The sequence below is a fragment of the Typopeltis vanoorti genome, chromosome 17, assembly GCF_054136105.1.
Source record: "Typopeltis vanoorti isolate ZY-2024b chromosome 17, IOZ_Tvanoo_1.0, whole genome shotgun sequence".
NCBI classification, from domain to species: Eukaryota; Metazoa; Arthropoda; class Arachnida; order Uropygi; family Thelyphonidae; genus Typopeltis; species Typopeltis vanoorti.
This window is the reverse complement of record NC_143565.1, coordinates 56,437,866-56,459,729: the sequence shown is the minus strand read 5'-3', so window position 1 is coordinate 56,459,729 and position 21,864 is coordinate 56,437,866. Positions and strand designations below refer to the sequence as shown.

Below are 21,864 nucleotides of genomic sequence, written 5' to 3'. Positions count from 1 at the left end.
CAAGCTTCCACATCTTAATTATCCAGGTGTTTACCAGATTCCTTGCTCTTGTGGATTATCTTATTTCGGACAAACAGGAAGATCTGCCTCTATTCGGCTAGAAGAACACCAGTCTTATATTCAATGCCTTGAACAGTCTGGATTTGCAGAACATGCCATCATCACTAGACATAGAGTTCATTGGAAAATGACAAGAGTCCTTCATCACAAAAGTCAGTTCCTCATGAAACGGCTTTATAAAGAAATATGTGAAACTTTACTTCACTCGCCTAACTTAAGCAGATCTGATGGTTTACGTCTATCCCCTTTATGAGAGATAGTACTTTGTAATTCAGCTAATCTTTCCTAACTTTTTATTGTATATATAATTTTTTTTTTTTTTTTTTTTTTTTTTTTTTTCTGGGAAATTTATTGACCTTTTTAGTTATCTTAGGTGGTTATCTTAAAAATTATACTATTAATAGGCAAAAATTAAAATTATACTATTAAATAATCTTTTTACGTGAGTTTTTCCATTATTAATTTTATATTTATATGTCTACTCACGGTTTGCCATTATTAAAACTTTTTGTATCACACTATTTTATGAAATGAGCAAAATAAACATAATTGAATAACTTCTTTCATTGAATTTCAATGATGTTATTCATCATTGAATAACGTCATTGACTGAATTATTTCACATTTTGTACCATCCAATTCTCATTAATGCAATTTTAATTTAATTTATTCCTCATTCACAGCAATCTGTACTGCTTCAGAGAAGCAGTACAGATTGTTATAAATAAGGATACTTTATTTGAAACACTGTAAAAAGGGTGACTTGTTTTGGCATGTCATAAATTAATTACATAATATGACAGAATAAAGCTGGTAATTTATTATATTTTATTGCATGAAACTGATGCAAAAAAGTTTCAGTTGAGTTTATTTTTCATGATTTTGAAATTTATAATTACCAACATTGATAACATAGAAAGTTTTCAAATAATATAATTTGAGTAATGAAAGTTTTTATTTTTCCATTACCATAATTTATCTTTGGAAAAGGAAGGCCCACAAATATTATTAACAGCTCACATTTGTGGTGTTTCCATAGCATTTTGAATCAATCTATATGTTTGTAATTTTCATAAATCTCATTCTCTTTACATTTTCCTCCTCAATTAGGTTTGCCAGCGCTGTTATTTTTAGCAGATTTTAATCACCTAGTTGCCTCTTTTAATCCTACAAAGCATCAACAACAATGTTTTTGTATTTTAGGATATTACCCCTGTAAAGTCAGCAACCTATAGTACATTTAGTTTTACAGGCTAAGGGTAGTTCAATTGTGTTAGATAATTCTTTTCTCCCGATCTTAGACTAAGCATGATATACCATTCAGGCCATTCAGGTCTAGTAAACAGAGTGGTGATCGCATACTAGACATCAAAAAGCATTTCTTCGGAAAACAAAATTTAATGCCCTTCATTCATTCAACAGATTTTTATAGACACCATTCTGTTCAATGTTTTGGGTTTCTTTATTGAAAAAAAAAATACATTTTTTAAAATCAAATTATTTTCTAGCAATAATGAATAATTTTGATTATTCTTTATTGTTGCTGGTGGTGCAAGGAGTAATTTTTATCCCCCCCCCCCCTTTCACCCTTGGATTTTTGCTGCTCAGTTGGCATCAGTGATACTTTCTCGTTGGTGTAAACAGAAAAATAACTAAAGAAATAAAAAAAATAAAAACTATATTTCTTTTCTACTAAAACACAATTTTTATTATGCAGACCAGATCAGATTTCAGAAAAAGGAAGCAATGATATTAGAATAATGTTTTCAGTGGACATTTTAACTAATCATGATATGTTAATGAAATTTAATGCAACCAATTCAGAATTTGGTGTAGCATAGCTTAATTGTTAAACTATTATTCTTTTCTGTACTCATTGACCCTTCAACACTTGCTTTTATTACATAAACAAATTTGATCATACTGTTTTATTTTATGTTCCCCATCCTCCACATTAATTTTTCTATATCTTCCTCTGTAGGTTGAAACTTGCATCATGACACAAGCTTCAGACAGAGTAAGTACTTTTCTTTCCCACTGCTATGTTTTTATTTCTTCCCTGCATCATATTTTTGGATGCTCCTACTCTGTATATATCATTATTATTATTAACAGACCTCCATGGAGTCAAGAGACTCATCGTGGGAGGTCCTACTCTCACATACACAGTTCATCGTATCTTGACTTAAATGCATTCACTGTCCTGCACTCACCACACTCTCAGGCAATGCATTCCAATCACCAACCACTCTCCATGTAAAAAGTCTATTCTTCATCCCCTTTCTCGTGCCCACCTTATACAGCTTCCAAGGATTGCCTCTTGTTCTCCCCCTGTCTCCAGATATTCTATGTAAAATCTCATCCACACTAATCTGGTAATTACTCCTTTCCAACTTATGTGTCTCGATCATGTCTCTGCTCTTCCTTCTATCCACTAGGCTCTGTAATTCATATTTTCTCAACCTGGCCTCATATTCAACATTCCAGAGACCAGAAACCAACTTAGTCAATCGTCTCTGAACTTTCTTCAACATCTCATCATCCTTACGAAAACCTGGTGACCAATTCTGTGCACAGTAATCCCTATGCAGCCTGATAAAAGTCTTGGACAATGGAATCAAAACATCCTTACTTCTACACGTCATTGTTCTCCACATTATTCCCATAATCCGCTGTGTTATCCTCACAATTGTAGCAAAATGTCCATGAAATTTCAAGTCCCTATCCAATATACCCCCCCCCCCCCCAATCCTTCATATCTTCCACCTCCAATATACCATGTCCCATGGCCTTGTTGAGATCAAGTTTACTCATTTCCTCATATACCTCCTTCTCACTTACTATCAGTGGTTCCTCCCCCATTCCCACTTCTCTTAAGTTCTGCATTATGTTACAATCATAGGATGGAATACTTTAATGAACTGCTCATTAAACACCTCTACTATATATTCCTCAGTGTTTGTCATTCTTCTACTATCACTGACCAGCATCATCACTAAGATTTCTTTTAGCGTTATTTGCTCAAACTGCACTTTTGCTATCCTTACTAAGGGAGTCACCTTCCTTTCTTGCTCTTTGTACTCCTCTTATAACTGATTATCACCAATCATCTTGTGCTGTCTCTAGAATGCCTTTTTTCCCCAGATTGCACACGTCATCTTCTCAGTCACCCATTTTACACCTACCTTATTTAATCTCCTGACCTTTTAAATACTCTCAGGAAGTATCTGGCAGAGACCAAACAACATTGATTTTATTCCCAAGCAGTTCCTTATTCTGTGATATTGTTGCAAGCAACCTTAAGAGTTTGCCATAATCACCTGCTTTATAGTTCCACATGTAACTCTTTCTCACAAAAGTCCTGTTATGGCTGACCACCGTCCAAGTGATTATTGATATGTTCATTGTATTGTTTCATATATTTCTTGGATAATGTGAAAAAAACTGCTTAATGAACACACAATTATAATTATTCATATTTACAAATAACCAGTTCCTTTTCTATTATGGATAAATTTTGATTAACCGGCTTTTGTTCTGAATAATTCTATCTCTCCCTCCCCCCCAACTATTCTCCACTTCTGTATTTCATTTGGTATTTTCATTTCTCTTTGATTGTTATTAAAGATTTGAGTTTGAATCCCATCTACATGTGAGGAACCTTTATGAAGTTTTTTTTTCCATCTGAAAGTAAGTTAACTAGCATTACTATTATTATTATTATTCAGGCCTCCATGGAGTCAAAAGACTCATCGTGGGAGGTCCTTTATAAGAAACACAAGCCTATCAAGACTCGTTGAGGGAGGTCCCTCCTAGGAAACACAAAGTCTATCATACCACTCCTTAAATGCATTGACCGTTCTCCCTCTCACCACTATATCAGGCAATGCATTCCATTGTTCAACCACCCTCCATGCAACGAAACCAATCCTCACCCTCTTTCTCACAGTTTCCTTTTGTAACTACCACGGATGGCCCCTTGTCATGACTCCTTCCCGCTGTTCAACCAAGCAAAAGAACTCTCCAGTGTCAACCCTGTAACCGCCTCTCAACAGTTTAAAAGTCTCAATCATATCACCCCTCCTTCTTCTATCCACCAAACTCTGCAGTCCACACGCACACTCCCTCATCCAATCCTCATAACTAACATTGTACAGTCCTGACACCATCTTTGTTATCCACCTTTATACCCTTTCAACAGTTAATTTATCCCCTTCAAATCCTGGGGACCAGATCTGAGAACAATAATCTAAGTGTGGTCTGATCAGAGTCTTATACAACAGAATGATAACCATTTTATCTCTGCAGGTCAGTGTCCTCATTATTGCAACAATCCTCTGTGTTACCTTCAATACCTTTGCAATTTGTCCCCTAAATATTAGGTTTCTATCAATCATCAAATCCAGGTCTTTTGTCTCTCCTACTTCCTCAGTTTGACTCCTCCCATGGGGTATGCAGTGACCCATCTATGTGTCCCAAACCTCAAGACCTTATTTTTTGCTGCATTAAACTGACACCCCCATTCATTTGCCCATCTGTCTAGCTTATTCAAATCCTCTTGCAGGGATACCACATCTGCACTATTACTAATAACCCTTCCCAGTTTCGCATCATCTGCAAACAAATGAATATCCCCTTGCAATTCACGGACAATGTCATTGATATAAAGGTTAAACAATATAGGTCCCAGCACCGAGCCCTGTGGAACACCACTTGTAACCTTCTGCCTTTTTGATATTGCTCCACCATACACAACTCTCTGATACCTATCGGACAGCCAATCCTGAATTCAGTTGACCAATCTGACATCCAGACCCATGTGATGCAACTTGAATATCAGCTTATCATGTGGCACCCTGTCAAATGCTTTTGCTAAGTCTAGGAAAATGGCAGTATATGCCTTTCCCTCATCTAATGCTCTTGTAACTTTATCATAAAAGGCTAGCATATTGCTAAAACAATAGCACCCCTTCACATATTTATGTTGACTCTCACTGATAACATTACTCTCATCTACCCAATGTTGTTTATGGTGCCTCACTACTTTCTCCAAGATCTTACTAACTACTGATGACACACACAAACTGGCCTGTAATTAGACACGTCCACTCTGCTACCCCCCTTATGCAATGGCACTATCTTACCTTCCTTCCATTCCATGGGCACCTTTCCCACAGCCAGACCTTCATTGAAAAGCCAGGTCAAGGGCACTGTCAATTCCTTAGCACATTCTCTCAAAACTCATGGTGAAATACCATCCATCCCACAGCTTTACTAACATCCAGAGTACTCAGTATGTGCAACATACTCTCCTGCACCTCTAAACCTCGAACCTGCTCTATCCCTCTAGTATTCAAATTGACTCTTCCAGGATGAAATACTCCAATAAAATGTTCATTGAACAATTCCACTATGTCCTCTGCATCAGTCACCCTATTCCCAATTTTATCCCCCAATGTCATTCTAACACAGTCATTTCTCCTTCTATTGGCCACATAGCTAAAAAATTCCCTAGGATTTTCCTTGGATCTAAGGGCCAATCTTTTCTCATATTCCAGTTTCACCTTCCTTCCCATACTAGTCACTCATCTGGCCTGTGTCTTATATTCTTCATGCATCTGCTCTTCACCTGTCTCCTTTTATCTCTTCCATAGCTTCTTTTTCGCATGCAATTCCTGTTTAATATTGTTTGTCATCCACTTTACTCCAAATTGTGTTCTTTTCTTCACTCATGGTATATAACTTACCATTGCTGCTAACAAATATTCTTCTACAATTTCCCATGCACTAATGATATACCAGCCTTCCAATTCCTCCCTCCATGAAACTTCCCCAAGTTGATGTCTAAGACTATTATAATCACCTGCTTTATAATTCCACATACATTCCCGTCTCTTTGATACTCCTGCATGTCTATTCATTTTCCAAGTCAAAACCATATGTTCACTCTCTCCAACTGGTGGGAGAGATATCATCTCAGTTATTATCAGCTCTTCGGATGCTATAACCAAATCCAAAACTTTTGAACCTCTTGTTCTCTCTGTTAAATGTTGCCTAAGATATTTGTCCCTCAAGAATTCTAGAAATTCCATTCCCTTATTGCTACATGCATCTTCCTTTCCCCAATCTATACTGTTGTAGTTAAAATCTCCCATAACAATCGTTCTTCTTGCACTTGCCACACTCAACTGTCTCAACATCTTCTGGACCCCATCCTATGTGTTCCTTGGTCTGTAGCAACACCCCACTAAATATCCTGTCTTGCCCACCTTCACCCCACACCATATGCTTTCAAAATCATTAATGTCACTTAGAGGACATAGGTTGTCACTTATCATAAGCAGTACTCCACCACCACGCTTTCTCTTCCTATCCTGCCGAAAAATGCTGTACCCAGCAACTTCTATTCCTGTTATTATATCCTCTTCTGTCAACCACGTCTCTGTGATTCCAATAATCTCTGGCCAGGCTGATGCTATCAGTGCAACCAATTCCTTTCCCTTATTCCGAGTACTCCTGGCATTGGTATAAAGCATAAAAATGCCATTGTTTCTATACCCAGCATTATCCAATTTAGACCCCACTGGGCTCGGCGGTACCTGATGTCCCCTTCTCCCAAGTACCCATTCCCACAAGCAGGACCGGCCTTCTCTATAAAGGGACCCAGGTGCAAGAAACCTTTTGGGGCCCTAAAATATTTTTCAAAGGTTAAAAATTAAAGGATTCGAAATAAACGTATTGTAAACCTCTTACCCGCAAATGATTTTGGCTCAGGAAAACAAAAAAAAAAACACATTCTAAATATAATGCATTTCCGCAAATGTGTATCGACTGTGCCCACTCAATCGTGGGGCCTGGGTGCATTGCACCCACTGCACCCCCAAGATGGCCAGCCCTACCCACAAGAGGCCACCCCCTGCTACCATCCACACTGGGACACACTGACTCGTTCAGAACAGCAATCTCTCCAGATGCCTACATCCTTCCTCATTCAAATGCAAGCGTTCTCTCACATTCAATTCCTCTCTGCTCTCAAACGCACTCCAAGCAATCCACATATTCGAATCCTCTCTTCTGACACATTCTCGCTTTATGCCATTCAATATCACTGCTTTTCTGCTCAGCTCGAACATTATTATACCTAGACAACACACACACACACTATCTTTCCTCTCCGTGTCTTCTTTCCTAAAGCCTCAAGCAAGAATCTCATATCTCTCGCTGCCCTATTTATGCCACCACTCAAGTCATTTGTTCCCACCATCACAATCATCTCATCCACCCTTTCACCTCTCTTAATTGCCATAGCCACACTTTCTATCATTCCTCCTGGCAAACACTCCTCGCGGATCATTGAGTCCCCATACATTACACCTCTTACCACTGTATTCCTCGATTGCTGACATCTATCCCTCACTCTATCTCTTGTAACAGTTTCTCTCTGTGCTCCCTTACTTACCTATTATTATTATTATTATTATTACTTGACACCTCCAGGTGTCAAGTAATAATAATATCCTGTCTAATAATGTGTGAGCATTTTGCAAAAGTATATCATCCATGTGGTGACATTGCAGAAATGGAAGAACATATAGCTTATACGTGAATTGTGGTGAATGAAGTGGAGGTGAATAGTCTATTACAAAACCTCAATGTCAACTCATCTGTGGGATTGGATGGTATACCCGCTCGTGTCGTACGAGAAGTGGCCTAAAGAATTGTCAGTTCCTTTGACCATTTTGTTTAATTTGAGTCTCGGGTCTGAGTTAGTCCCAAGGGGGTGGAAAGAGGGGAAAATAGTTCCACTGCATAAAGGAGGTTCCAAGGCTGCTGTTGAAAATTAGGATGTCAAAATTTTGCAGGATGATTTGGATAGTTTGGAGGACTGGGCTAAGGAGAATGGATGTCAATTTAATGTGGCAAAGTGTAAAGTTTTGCATTTTGGGGTGAAAAGATTAGCAGCAGTATATCACATTGGTGGAACTGTACTCCAGGAGATTGAGGAGGCCCGGGATTTGGGAGTGTTAGTGGATAGGGAGTTGAAGTTTAGGGGACACATCGCAAAAGTGGCAAAATTAGCTCATCAAATCACTTGGTTGCTGAAAAACACTAACGAGCAGAGACAAACAGGTTATTGAAATGTATCGAGCGAAATGTACTTACTTGAAATGTATCAAGCCTTGATAAGATCCCCATCTGGACTACTGTGCCCAGATATGGGCGCCAAGGTTTCTTCTTGAGGTGGAGAGGATCCAGAAATGAGTAACTAAGATAATAGTAGGACTATGGAATGAACCTTATGAGAACAGGTTGAAGATTTGTGGGCTACAGAAATTGGTTGATAGGCGGAAAAGGGGTGATATGATTGAGACATACAAATTACAATACATAGGACTGGTAGTGGGAGGACTAGGGGGTCATCCATGGAAGCTTGGTAAGAGTGTGGTTAGCAGGGGTGTTAGAGTTAGGTTTTTTACTTGGAGAGTGGTAAATGATTGGAATAAGCTGCCAGAATCTGTTGTGGGTGCCACGACTGTAAATGAATTCAAGGAGAAGTATGATAGATACTCTGTGAATGTTGAATAGTTGTTCTTGACATGATGTTGGGCCTCCCTCGATGAGTCTGAAGACTCCTTGGAGCTGCCCGCAATAATAATATTAATAATAATATCCAGTAAATATAATAAATCCTGTCTCCACCACTCAATCCACCAACCACAACTACATCATCTATCACCCACTACCACCACCACTACTAGTATTTTCACAGACAATCACAAATCCATGGCCACAGCGGGATTTGAACCTGCAGCCTTTTGGCTGGAGAGTGGATATGATAACCATTCAGCCAACCAAGCTGGCAGAAGGCCATTTTATGTTGGTGTTTTAATTTCATCTGCTGGCAAACTGTTTAAAAATTATCTTGATTTATTGCAAAATATTTTCATCCTTCACACTATAGGTGGACATGAGCAAGGCATTCATGCTAGATGTATTGTACTTACTTAAGTACAGAAACTTGAAATGATAACTAAATAGAAAAAAGGTATTAACAGAAATTAGGGAAGAATGAAGGAAAACTCAGTCAACCCTAGAAACTGAGTAAGAGTGTGGTTAGGAAGCATGTGAGGTTATGTTCTTCTCTTACTTGGGAATGCACTACCAGTGGGTGTTGCAAGCCTCTTTGGTGAATGTTTTTAAAGAAACATGAGGTATTTAGCCATTGTATGACTTGGAAGAGACCCTTTCTTGATGAGAGTTCTTGAAGTGATTCACTGGAGTAGTCTACATAATAGAAATATTTAACATTTTATTTTTATCACCATACAATGTTGTGGAATGTAATGTCGCACGTCCAACGTAATAATAATAATAAAGTAAATGTATAGAAATAAAAAAAAAAAAATGTAAATACATTCTTCTTCAACCTGGATCACTCCAATGCTGAACGAAGGTTCCCCCCCCCCCCCCAATCCAGTTTTCACCATTCCATTCTATTTCCACCCTTTTGTCATTCATTGCATTCCAGCAATCCCGTCAGTTTCATCTTGTTATCTCTGCTTCAGTCTTACCCTTTGTCTACTGCTATCCATAGGTCTCTATTTTTTCAGTAATTTATGGCATCTTGTGATGTGTCTAGCCTATCTCCATTTTAAATACATAATGTAATTGATGATTTCCTGTACACCTAATCTTGATCCTTAGGGGGTCAGAGAGTGCTTGATGTGGTAATTGCATCCGAGAATTTGGCTGTAACGAATATGACCACGTTGCCACCAATTGGTGAGAGTGATCATGGGGTCGTGACTTGAGAGGTGGCTAAAGGTGTGGAATTTACAATTAAGACAGGGTACATTGTGAAATTATCGGGCTGGTAAGTATGACAAGCTTAGGAGATTGATTGGTACAGTGCAATGGCATGTACAACTGCAAGGGCTAGAAGTTGGCAGTGCATGAGAGGCGGTTAAAAAGTGTTTGCATGAAGCAATGGCCGACTGTATACTTAGAGTTCGAATAATAAATCAAGTAGGAGTTAAATGGATGAATAACACCATTAAGTTTGAGCTGCAAAAACAGAAACAACTATGGAGGGAATTTAAGAAGAAAGGTGACCGGCAGGCACATGAACAGTATAAAGACCTCATCTCATCTCGACTACTGTGCCCAGATTTGGTTACCTAGGTTCCTTTTTGATGGGGAGGAGGTGGAGAGGATCCAGAGGCGGGTCATTCCATAGACCCGCTAAGATGATAGCGGGTCTATGGAATGAACCATATGAGAACAGGATGAAGATTTGTGGGTTGCAGAAATTAGTTGATAGGCAGAAAAGGGGAGTATGATTGAGACATTCAAATTGCTAAAGGGTTTCTATAGGATTAATTCAGAGGATATTTTTGAGATCATGACTGGTGGTGGGAGAACTAGGGGACACCTATGGAAGCTGGACAAGAGTGTGGTTAGCAGGGGTGTTAGAGCTGGGTTCTTTACTTTTAGAGTGGTAAATGAGTGGAATAAGCTGCCAGAGTCTGTTGTGGGTGCTATGACGGTGAGTGAGTTCAAGGCAAGGTATGATAGATACTGTGAGAATGTCGTATAGTTGTGTGGACATGATGTTTAGGGCCTCCCTCGATGAGTTTAAGGAATTCCTGGAGTCGCCTGTAATAATTATAATAATAATAAAAGCCCAGGCCAGAAGGGTGACGAGTGTGGTAAGAAAAGCAAAAAAGGATTACAAAAGAACATTGGCCATCCAGGCTAAAGAGAATCCTAAACAGTTTTTTTGATATGTTGGAAGTAAAAGAAAAAATGTATATGGCAGAATGATTTTAAAGAATGCCAATGGTAGGGAGGTAACCGAATTAGTTGATATAGTAGAATTACTGAGCGAGCACTTTGCAGGAATATATCATCCAGGTTGAGACATTGCAGAAATGAATGAACCAGTAGATTATACGGGAATTGTGGTGAATGAGGTGCAGGTGGGTAGGCTATTGCAAAACCTCAATGTCAATACATCTGTGGGATTGGATGGTATACCAGCTCGTGTCGTATGTGAAGTGTCTAAAAATTGTCAATACCCTTGACCATTTTGTTTAATCTGAGTCTTGGGTCTGGGTTAGTCCCGAGGGGAAAATAGTTCCACTAAATAAATAAGCTCCAAGACTACTGTTGTAAATTACCGACCGATTAGCATATCAGGAATCCTTGTCAAGGTCTTGCAGAAACTAGTAAGGGAAGAATACAGGATTGGATAGATGAAAACGGGATACTGTATGGAGGGGCAACATGGTTTTGTGAAGGGAAGATCATGCCTCAGTAACTTGCTCACGTTTTATAACAGTGACAGCTGAACTGGATAAGGGTAATGGGTTTACAGTGATTCTACTAGACCTTGCCAAGGCCTTTGACAGGATACCACATGGAACTCTAATCAGTAAACTGGAGCAGATGAGGATGGATATAGGGTTGGTGAGATGGATAGGAGGGTGGTTGATGGAAAGATACCAGAGAGTGGTTTATTCAGGAGTGGAGTCCAAAAGACAGCTTATGACTAGTGGTGTGCCACAGGGTTCTGTTCTTGGACCACTACTTTTCAGTTTGTTCATTAACGATATAGGAAAGGATCTGAGAGGAAGTGTTCACAGATGATGCAAAGTTGGGTAGAGCAATAGTGAGTGCACAGGATGTCAAAATTTTGCAGGATGATTTGGATAATTTGGAGGACTGGGCTAGGGAAAATGGATGTCAATTTAATATGGCAAAGTGTAACGTTATGCATTTTGGATTGAAAAGATTAGCAGCAGTATATCACATTGGTGGAACCGTACTGCAGGAGATTGAAGTTTAGGGGGCACATTGCAAAAGTGGCTAAATCCGCTTATCAAATCACTTGGTTACCGAAAAATACTCAAGCAGAGATATGGGAGTCAGGGTTTCTTCTTGATGGGGAGGAGGTGGAGAGGATCCAGAGTGGCCAAGATGGTGGCAGGTCTGTGGAATGAACCTTATGAGAACAGATTGAAGATTTGTGGGTTGCAAAAATTGGTTGATAGGTAGAAAAGGGGTGATACGATTGAGACATTCAAATTACTGAAGGGTTTCTATAAGATTAATCCAGAAGATATTTTTGAGAATAGGACTGGTGGTGGGAGGCCTAGGGCCATACATATAAGCTGGGCAAGAATGTGATTAACAAGGGTGTTAGAGCTAGGTTTTATACTTGGAGAGTGGTGAATGAGTGGAATATGCTGCCAGAGTCTGTTGTGGGTGCTATGACCATGAATGTGTTCAAGGTGAGGTATGATAGATGCTGTGTGAATATCGAATAGTTGTTCTTGACATGATGTTAGGGCCTCCCTCGATGACTGTCGACTCCTTGGAGTTGCCCGAAATAATAATAATAAAGATGTCGGCTCCCACTGATGAGATCTCAATAAAGGTTGAAACTGGTCTGGATTTCGACCCTTGCCATAATGAATAGCATTATAAATGTCCATAAGGATATGTGCTTTGCGTTATGGGATACTAAGACAAGTGATGTGAGGTCATTAGACTCTATATACTAGTTGCCCAGTCGTGATGTTACTTCATGTGCAAACTTTGTTTGCTTAAACATGGAGAAAGGATTAAACCAAGAATATAATTTATTGGCATCTTTAATTTATAGTATAACCATGTGGAAAAACTTTCAACATCTGCCTCTAATCCAGACTATTTTAGTAATAAGGTGTGATGACACCTTTTGGCTACTAATATATGGAATTATGACTTCTGCATTACTTCAACCTTGGTATCACTTCTGGATCTGGCACCCACTGATGAGACCTCAATAAAGGTTTATTACCAATTGGAAACAGTAGAACATGCATTCTACAGCTGCCTGTTTTCCCTGCTTATTTGGAACAGATTATCCAATGCATTGGGTATTCCATTATTCACAACAGAACTTTTTTATTTGCAATATCTACCACCTGTCAGCAATAGGAAGACAGTTTTGATTTTTATAATTAATGAATTAAAATACCATTTATGGAAGGTTAGAAAGAAACATGGATTTGAAAACCAGCAACATGACATCCAAATGCTTTATAATATTGTATTGCAGAAATTTTATTGTTCATCAGTCAGATGATTTTTGTATTTAGAAAGAAGCATTCAAAGAGATATCAAATTTTTGACTAGATGGTATAGACCTCACACATTATGCAATATTCACCAGGTAGAGATAAAATTCTGTCTATTCTTGCTATGAGAGGTTCTTTAAATAGTTCCATCCTCTCAATTCAATGTGGTCTTATAGTCAATTGCAGGGATGACTGGTGAGCAATCACAGGCAGAGAAGGCCAATTCAATCCAACTCAGATACAGCTAACTACCTGGGTATCAGTCATCTTTGCACTTTAGTTTCAATTGGTCTTTTGGTTATTCATCTATATGAGATTGGTGAAAAAGGAAAACTGATAGCTTTTGGCTATATGATGATATAAAAGAGATGAGGCCTTTTCTCTCATACTATATACTCTCATACTCTGTCTTTTCTTTCTTCTAATACCATCAGGCTCTCTTGCACCCCCTATACTAACTACTCTAGGCTTGTGATGTGCACCCCTTTACTTTTTCACCTCAATAAAGGATCAGTGGATTAACTACTAATGCAGACAAGGCAAAATTAAAATTTTTGGAAAGTGGTATCGTGGAGGCATTCCTTTTGGACTAATCCCTAAAAGAGAACCCCTTATTCTATTTGGAATTACCTTCTCCACTTACCAATGCAATTTTTTGGTCTAGCTGATATCAAGAAGTTAAAAAGGAATTTCTTCAACTATCAAAGAAGCATGGAGGATTTGGGCTTCCAGTCTTAAAATACTGCTATTTAAGCAATGCAACTTCAAAAATCCATAAAATATTGCTGACCTGTCACATATGTGCAGACCTTCTCCTGTACTGTCTGGGTTTTTCAACTTCTCCTGTTTGGAGTAAATGATTATAAAGGTCCATAAGCTAAGATTGTTCCTGAATACTACAACACTGTGCTTAACTCTATGACTGCTACAACATTCTGGTATTGACATTCTTACCATTAAAAAAAAAAAAAGTAAAATTTGGTATAAAGAAATCTTTAATCTCTTTTGGCGTGAATTTTCACGGTTGTGTACTGACAACAATAGTTTGTTTCATAACTTATTGAAGTTCCAAGGATACCCTAACAAGAGGGATCTTGCTTGAAGAATTGCATATGGTCATCTTCCAATCAATACTATCAAATGGAGGTCTCTAACATTGGAGTTCCATTCTGTGACATCATCTGTTACCAATTGGGAAACAGTAGAACATGCATTCTACAGCTGCCCGTTTGCCCTGCTTATTTGGAGCAGATTATCTAATGCATTGGGCATTCCATTACTCACAACAGAACTTTTTTTTTTTTTTTTTTTTTTGCAGTATCTACCACCTGTCAGTGATTGGAAGACAATTTTGATTTTTATAATTAATGAATTAAAATACCATTTATGGAAGGTTAGAAAGAAACATGGATTTGAAAACCAGCAGTATGACATCCGAATGCTTTATGATATTGTATTGTGGAAATTTTATTGTTCATCAGTCAGATTTATTTAGAAAGAAGCATTCTAAGAGATATCAAATTTTTGACGAATTGGTGTAGACCACCCACATTATGTAATATTCACCAGGGAGAGAGAAAATTCTGTCTATTCTTGCTATGAAAGGTTCTTTAAATAATTCCTTCCTCTTTATTCAGTGGACTTATAGTCAATGACCAGAGAGCAATCCCAGGCAGAGAAGGCCAATTCAAGGCAGTTAACTCAAATAAGGCTAACCACCTGGGTATCAGTCATCTTTGCACTTTAATTTCAATTGTATATGAGATTGGTGAAAGAGGAAAACTGATAGCCTTTGGCTATACGATGATATGAAATAGCTGAGGCCTTTTCTCTATCTCTTATGCTATCTATTTGTTCTTTTCTTTGTCCTAATACTATCAGGCTCTCTTGCACCCCTTTACTTTTTTCACCACAATAAAGGTTGAAGCTAGTATGGGTAGTGATCATTCTCATGATGCATTGCATTATACATGTCCATATGGATATGTGCTGTGCATTATGGAATACCGTGGCAAGTGATGTGAAGTCATTAGCGTCTATATATGAGTTGCCCAGTCATGAAGTTACTTCATGTGCACACTTTGTTTGCTTACACTTGGATAAAGTGTTAAACCAAGAATATAATTTCTTGGCATCTTTAATGTATAGTATAACCAAGTGGAAAAATTTTCAACACTTAATGGTTACAATACTCTGTGGGGTAGTGCCAACACAAACAGTTGAGATTCCATCATTGAAAGAATCCTTGACAATAATGATCTCTCCCTTTTGAATTATAGACTCGATACTTTTTTCCATATGCCTGCCTGCTCATATTCTGCAATCGATTGTACAGTTTGCTTCCCTTCCATTCTTCCACTGCTCATGTGAGACGGCCATCACTTAACTGTTCTTTGCACAACACTGATTCTCATATGGAACATCAGCAAAGTTGACTGGAACACTTTTTCTCCATCTTGCAAAATTTAATGCCGATACCCCTCAGTCTAACACCTATCAATGAAGCAGTAAAATATATAACAGACTTCATTGTCCAGGCTGCAACAATCTCCATTTCAACAACATCGTCTCGATTTCCACTCTATCAAAAGACTTGGTGGAGCCCAGAATGTTAGACAGCCAAAAAAAGATCGGCACAGAGCATGAGATATATTTCTTAGATACCTCAACGTCAAACTTAATAGCTTTTAAGTGTGCTTGGTGTCAAAGCACGTTATGTGAGACGTCAGAGTCAAAAACAATCTTTGATGCAATTTACCTCATCAAATAATCAAATGACCAATACAAAAATTGTATGGAATAAAATCTGGAAAATGAGAGGGTAGATACACACCATTTGTCCAACTTAGACCATAATCATCATCATCATCAAATTCCTGCCATGTACTCTCAAGGGGTGTACAGGATATGATAGTACTACATGAAAAATTTACGTCATTACTAACTTCCTATCTACAATTTTCCTCAAAATCAGTCTATTACTTCTTCAAGACTCCAATATTATCATTATCAGATCTTATATTTCTATCGATTAATTCACATTGTACCGTATCAATCCATCTATATCTTGGTCTTCCTCTGGGTCGTTTTCCTGCCAACCTGGCAGAGAACACTTGTTTTGCTAATCTTTCCTCGTCCATTCTGTTTAAGTGACCACACCACCTGAGATTAGCTCTGCTAACGCATTCCTGGATGCCGACAATGTCAAGTTCTTTCCTAATATTCTCGTTTTTAATATGCTATTGTCATTGATGCCATCTGTTCACACCTCTACTCTTTCTCAGGACTCTCATATCTACGATCTCGAGTCTTTGGTCAAGTGTTTTACTTCTGACCCAGCTCTCAGATCCATAAGTTAAAACTGTTTTGAACACTGTCTTGTATACAGCTAATTTAGTGTTCTGACAAATTTCTCTTTTATTCCATATGAATTTATTCATTTGACTTCCTACCATACCAGCTTTGTTGATTCTGTTGTCTATTTCCATATTTAATTGACCATCGTCACTAAAAATCGTGCCTAAGTAGCTGAAATGTTTTACTTGTTCCACAGGTTCTCCATTCACAACACAGTTGACATTTTCAATGATTCTGCCTATTTGCATTGGAAATGGGATAATGTATAGGGAAAACATGGGTTTGTAAAGGGTAGGTCATGCCTCAGTAACTTGCTCATGTTTTATAATACAATGCCAGCTGAGTTTCATAAAGGTAATGGATTTACAGTGATGCTGTTGGACTTTGCAAAGGCCTTTGACAGGATATCACCTGGAATTGTAATCAATAAACTGCAACACATGGAAATTGATACTGGGTTGATGGAGAGATCAGAAAGTAGTTTATTCATGAGTAGAGTTCAAAAGGTCTGTGACTAGCGGGGGGTGGTGCTGCTGCAGAGTTCTATTCTTGGACTGCTACTGTTAAATTTGTTCATTAACAATATAGGAAATTTAATTAATCCATATTTAATTTACCATCTTCACTAAAAATTGTGCCTAAGTAACTGAAATGTTTTACTTGTTCCACAGGTTCTCCATTCACAACACAGTTGACATTTTCAACAATTCTACCTATTTTCATTGTCTTTGTCTTTGTCTTTTTAATGCTGACCTTCATACCATATCTATTACAACAGTTATTCAATTTAGTAAGGGAATCTTGCAAACTTGTAGTGGATTTATTCAGGAGTATGACATCATCCACATAAAGCAAAGAGCTGACATTAACGTCTCCAATTCTGATATCATGTTTAATACCACTTTCCTTCATAATGTGATCCATATAGATAATGAATAATGGAAGGGATAATGTACATCCTTGTCTCACACCAGATTTAACATTAAACCATCTTACTGTACATCCTTCAATTCTAACTGCCGACTTACAACTCAAATAAAGACTAAGTATTGCTTGATATAATGCCCCATTGACACCATATAACTGCAGCGTATTGAATAGCTTCTCTCTTGGCACCTTGTCATATGCCTTTTCCAGATCGACAAAACTTAAATACAGATCTTTGTTATATTCCCATGCTTTCTCAACTTTGTTGTAAAGTGAAGATCTGATCCTGACAGTGTCTATTTGGCCTGAATCCAGCTTGTTCTTCACCAAGCATTTCTTCCACACGTCTTCTCAACCGTTTCTCAAGTATACTTGCATAGATCTTGCCAGGAATACTCAGTAGGGAAATACCTCTGTAATTCTCATATTCAGTTTTTATTTTTATCTATGGGCACTATTAGAGCTCTACTCCAATCATCAGGAATTTGTCCCTCTGTCCAGGCTTTCTGTACTATGCAGTGCAGCCACTGTAAGACTTTTATACCACCATACTTCAGCATTTCTGGTCGAATATCATCTACTCCTGCTGCCTTTCCACATTTCAAGCCTTTGATGGCTTTTTCTACTTCAGGTATGGATATGTATTCCTGACTGTTTGCCTGTTGAGTGTTTTTTACCACTGTGCTGTCATCACTGCTTGTTTCATTTAGCAGTTTTTCAAAGAAATTACTACGTACTTCAAGGATATATTTTTCTCCCGTTTTCATGTCATCTTTATTATCTCTAACTCCTTTTACTGCACTCTTTCCCCCATTTCTAAGCTTCTTCAACAACCTCGAGAATATCTTACCACTATTTATTTTCTATGTTCTTGCCAAAGTCCTCCCATTACTTTTGTTTAGCTAGTTTTACACAGTATTTCACTTTCTTACATTTATCTGTATTCTCTAAGAGCAAAAGCTGACTTTTTTGCCAGGAACATTTGATATGATTTCTTCTTTTCCTTCACTGCCTCTTTAACTTCCTGTATCCACCATGGAGTCCTGATTTTTCTATCATTGCAGACAACCTCACCACATGCCTCTCTGGCTGAATCAATGAGGGTTTTCTTCAAGGCTTGCCACTGAATCTCCAAGGTTTAATTCCTGTTCTCAAACTCTTTCATTTTCTTTTCAATAATCTTTCTGTATTTTAGTCTACAGTTCACATCTGAGAGCTGCTCAACTTTTATTCGCTTTAAAACTTTTTTACATGTTATTCTTTTCAATATGAAATTCAATTTTATCCTGCTCAAGACAAAATAGTGATTGCTTCCAATTTCAAATTCTCTGTACACTCTGGTGTCCTGCACCAGGGAGAAAACATCACTATCAACAATAACATAGTCAATGAGACTTTTCTTATTCCTTGTCTCTTCTCTCCATGTGAATTTGTGCAGATTTTTATGTTGGAACATGGTGTTAGTAATAACCAGTCCATGTCCTGAGCAGAAATCCAAGAGGTATTTGCCATTATTATTAGCTTTGCTCTTTTCTCCAAATTTTCCCAAAATATTTTTGTATGTCTGACAATAATTTCCTACTCTGCTATTTAGATCCCCAACAAGGACCAACTTTTCCTTTTTCATTGTGTCAGTTTCTTTTTCTAAAGCTTCAAAAAATTCCTCCACTTCTATCTTAGGAGAACCTTTTGTGGGACCATAGGCACAAATAAGTCTCATTGCCCAGTTCCCCATTCTCATATTTGCCTACATCACTCTACTTGAGACTGCCTGCCATTCAAGAAGATTAGCCTTGTATTTTGTGTTGATTACTATGGCTACTCCGTCTTTTCCTTGATTGTCATTTCCTGAATATAACATTTTGTATTTATTGCTCAGAAAGATCTCACCAGTTTTTATCTTTATTGTTTCAGTCACCCCTATTATGTCAATCTGGTACTTATCTAATTCCTCAGCTAGCTCCATTTCTTTGCCATTCAGGCTTCTTATGTTAATAGTACTGATCTTTAACTCTGGTGATGTTAGTTGGGTTTTGTTTTCAGATTTGTTCCAGTAGCTGACTTTTCGCTGTTCGCCCTGGTTCCTGGCGAAAACAACGGGGGCCTTGTGTAACCGGGCAACACACCAGCCGGCATGAAATTTTGTCATGCTGTACCATCATTTTTTATTTTGGTTTAACCAATAAGAATGCAATTTGGTTGGCTAAATCCCAAATTGTCAGCCCATCCTCGTTTGTTCAGTATCCAGGTAGATACCCAACAGGGTGTACCACGAGAAGGTGAGGATTGGCCATTAGGTCAGAAGCCCTGGTCGGTTCTCCACATTCCTTTAAAGGCTATGTGGAGGTCTCCTCTCAGTTATACAGCTTTGACCCTTAAGCACTCCCCTTAGACCACAATTGAATTATTATTGTTAATCCCAAATCTATTGCAGCTTTGGGAGAAAATTTCACCATTTTTTTTTTTTTTAACCAACAGGCTACAGTCATACTATCATCTATTTTATAAGGAGGAACTAAAAAGAGCTCTTTTACTTCTCACCCTAGTGCAGTAGGTCCTGATGACATGCATTATGAAATGAGAAAACATGTACCATCATCTTCTATGGATCCCCTCTTAATATACAATAGAATACTTGCAGTGGAAGTCTTTCTGGATTTTTGGCATAGTCAGTTGTCATTGCTATAACAAAACAAGGAAACGATCCAATGCAAGCAAATAATTATCAATCTATTGCTCTGACTAACTGTCTTTGTAAGATATTAGAGAAAATAGTTAAGCCAGGTTTCTCTGGTTTTTAGAAAGCAGTGATCATCTCTTCAATACACAGTGGCTTCTATAGACATCATTCAACTTTAGATCATTTGGTTCATTTAGAAATCTCTTGTATAAGAGATGCATTTCTGAAGCAAGAACATCTGGTTTCAGTTTTCTTTGACATGGAAAAAAGCTTATGACACTGCCTGGAGATATTTGCATATTAAATGAACTTGTAACCTAGGTCTCAGAGAGACACCTTCCTGTATTTATTAAAAACTTCCTGTCTGGGTTAACTTTCCATGTCAGAGTGGAAAGTATGCTATTTCAGCCATATCATGAATAGCAGGATGCTCCCCAAGGCTCTGTTTTAAGTGCGCCACTTTTTGCAATCAAAGTTACTCAATCACCGAACAGCTTCCTCCCATAGACAATGCTCTATGTTGATGACTTCACAATTTACTGTCACTCTCATAACATGAAAGCTAATTAAAGGCAACTTCAGCAAGCAGTTGATTGTGTTTCTCTTAGTAATGGGTTCAGGTTTTCCACAGAAAAAAAGTCTATTGGGAGAATATTTTGCCAGAATATCAGCAACAGCCTCATATCCTCCTGAATTTTTAATATTGAAAGAGCAGCAAGAGAAACAAAGGCTGATTTTTTCTACCACTGGGCTTGAGCCATACTATTAGCCTGAATTAAGAATGGGACGAACTGTTATTCCAGTAGCAATAGAAGCCAAGTTCTCTAGACTCATCTTTGACAGAAAACTTGCATTCCTTGCATACATTTGTCAACTGAGAGAAAAGTCCAAGAGAACATTGAATTCTCCTTGGCACTCTATCCTCTACTGAATGGAGTGCCAATCAATCTTCATTGATGATTAGTCTTTATCATGCACTTATTCATTCAAAGCTGGATTATAGGTCTCAAGTCTATGGTTCTGCAAGATGGAATTATTTGCGATGGTTGAATCTCATCCATCATCAGGTATATGGATAACTGCTGGTGCCTTTTGCACATTATCCACTCAAAGTCTTTATGTTAAAGTAAATGAACCGGCTCTGTCACTTAAACAGAAACAGTTGTCTCTTAATTATGCCTTAAAGATAAAATCTTTTCCAGATCATCATACATGGACTACTCTATTTTCTCTGCATTGAGAAACTCAATATCATACATGTCAGACTGCCATACATCTTTTTGGTATGCATGTTAAAAGGACTACGCAAGCTGATGGCATGAATGTTGACAACATTGCCTTACATCAACGTAACAGCATGGCAGGTTTGCACTTCATCCTGCAACCTCTCACTTTGTCATCTACAGAAGTCTCAGACTCCATCATCTGTTTACCTGAAATTGTTTAATGCACACAGAGCAGCCCACTCTGATTTCTATAGTGATGGCTCAAGAACTGATACCTGTGTTGGCTGTGCTGCTGTGTTTCCTGACATTATTATCTCCAACCAGATCCTACCTGATTGCAGTAATGATAGTAGTGGAGAGGGTGAGATGTATTTAGTGAAATAGAGTAGAGTGTCCCTTCTGTGATGAGTCTTTGGACTCCCTGGAGCTGTCACATAATAATAATTATACAGTAGAGTTGCATGCCATTCAGCTTGCATCTGTATATAAA

The 21,864-nt window shown here is 38.1% G+C and overlaps 1 protein-coding gene across 1 annotated transcript in view; it reads left to right on the top strand.

Moving 5' to 3' along the window:
- Window positions 1-21,864, top strand: part of LOC150097411 (uncharacterized) — a 108,607-nt gene that overhangs the window by 39,057 nt on the left and 47,686 nt on the right. Inside the window, exon 2 of the mRNA XM_090407664.1 lies at window positions 2,042-2,077. The gene's annotated coding sequence lies outside the window, so the exon portion shown is untranslated. The remainder of the gene's footprint in view (window positions 1-2,041; window positions 2,078-21,864) is intronic.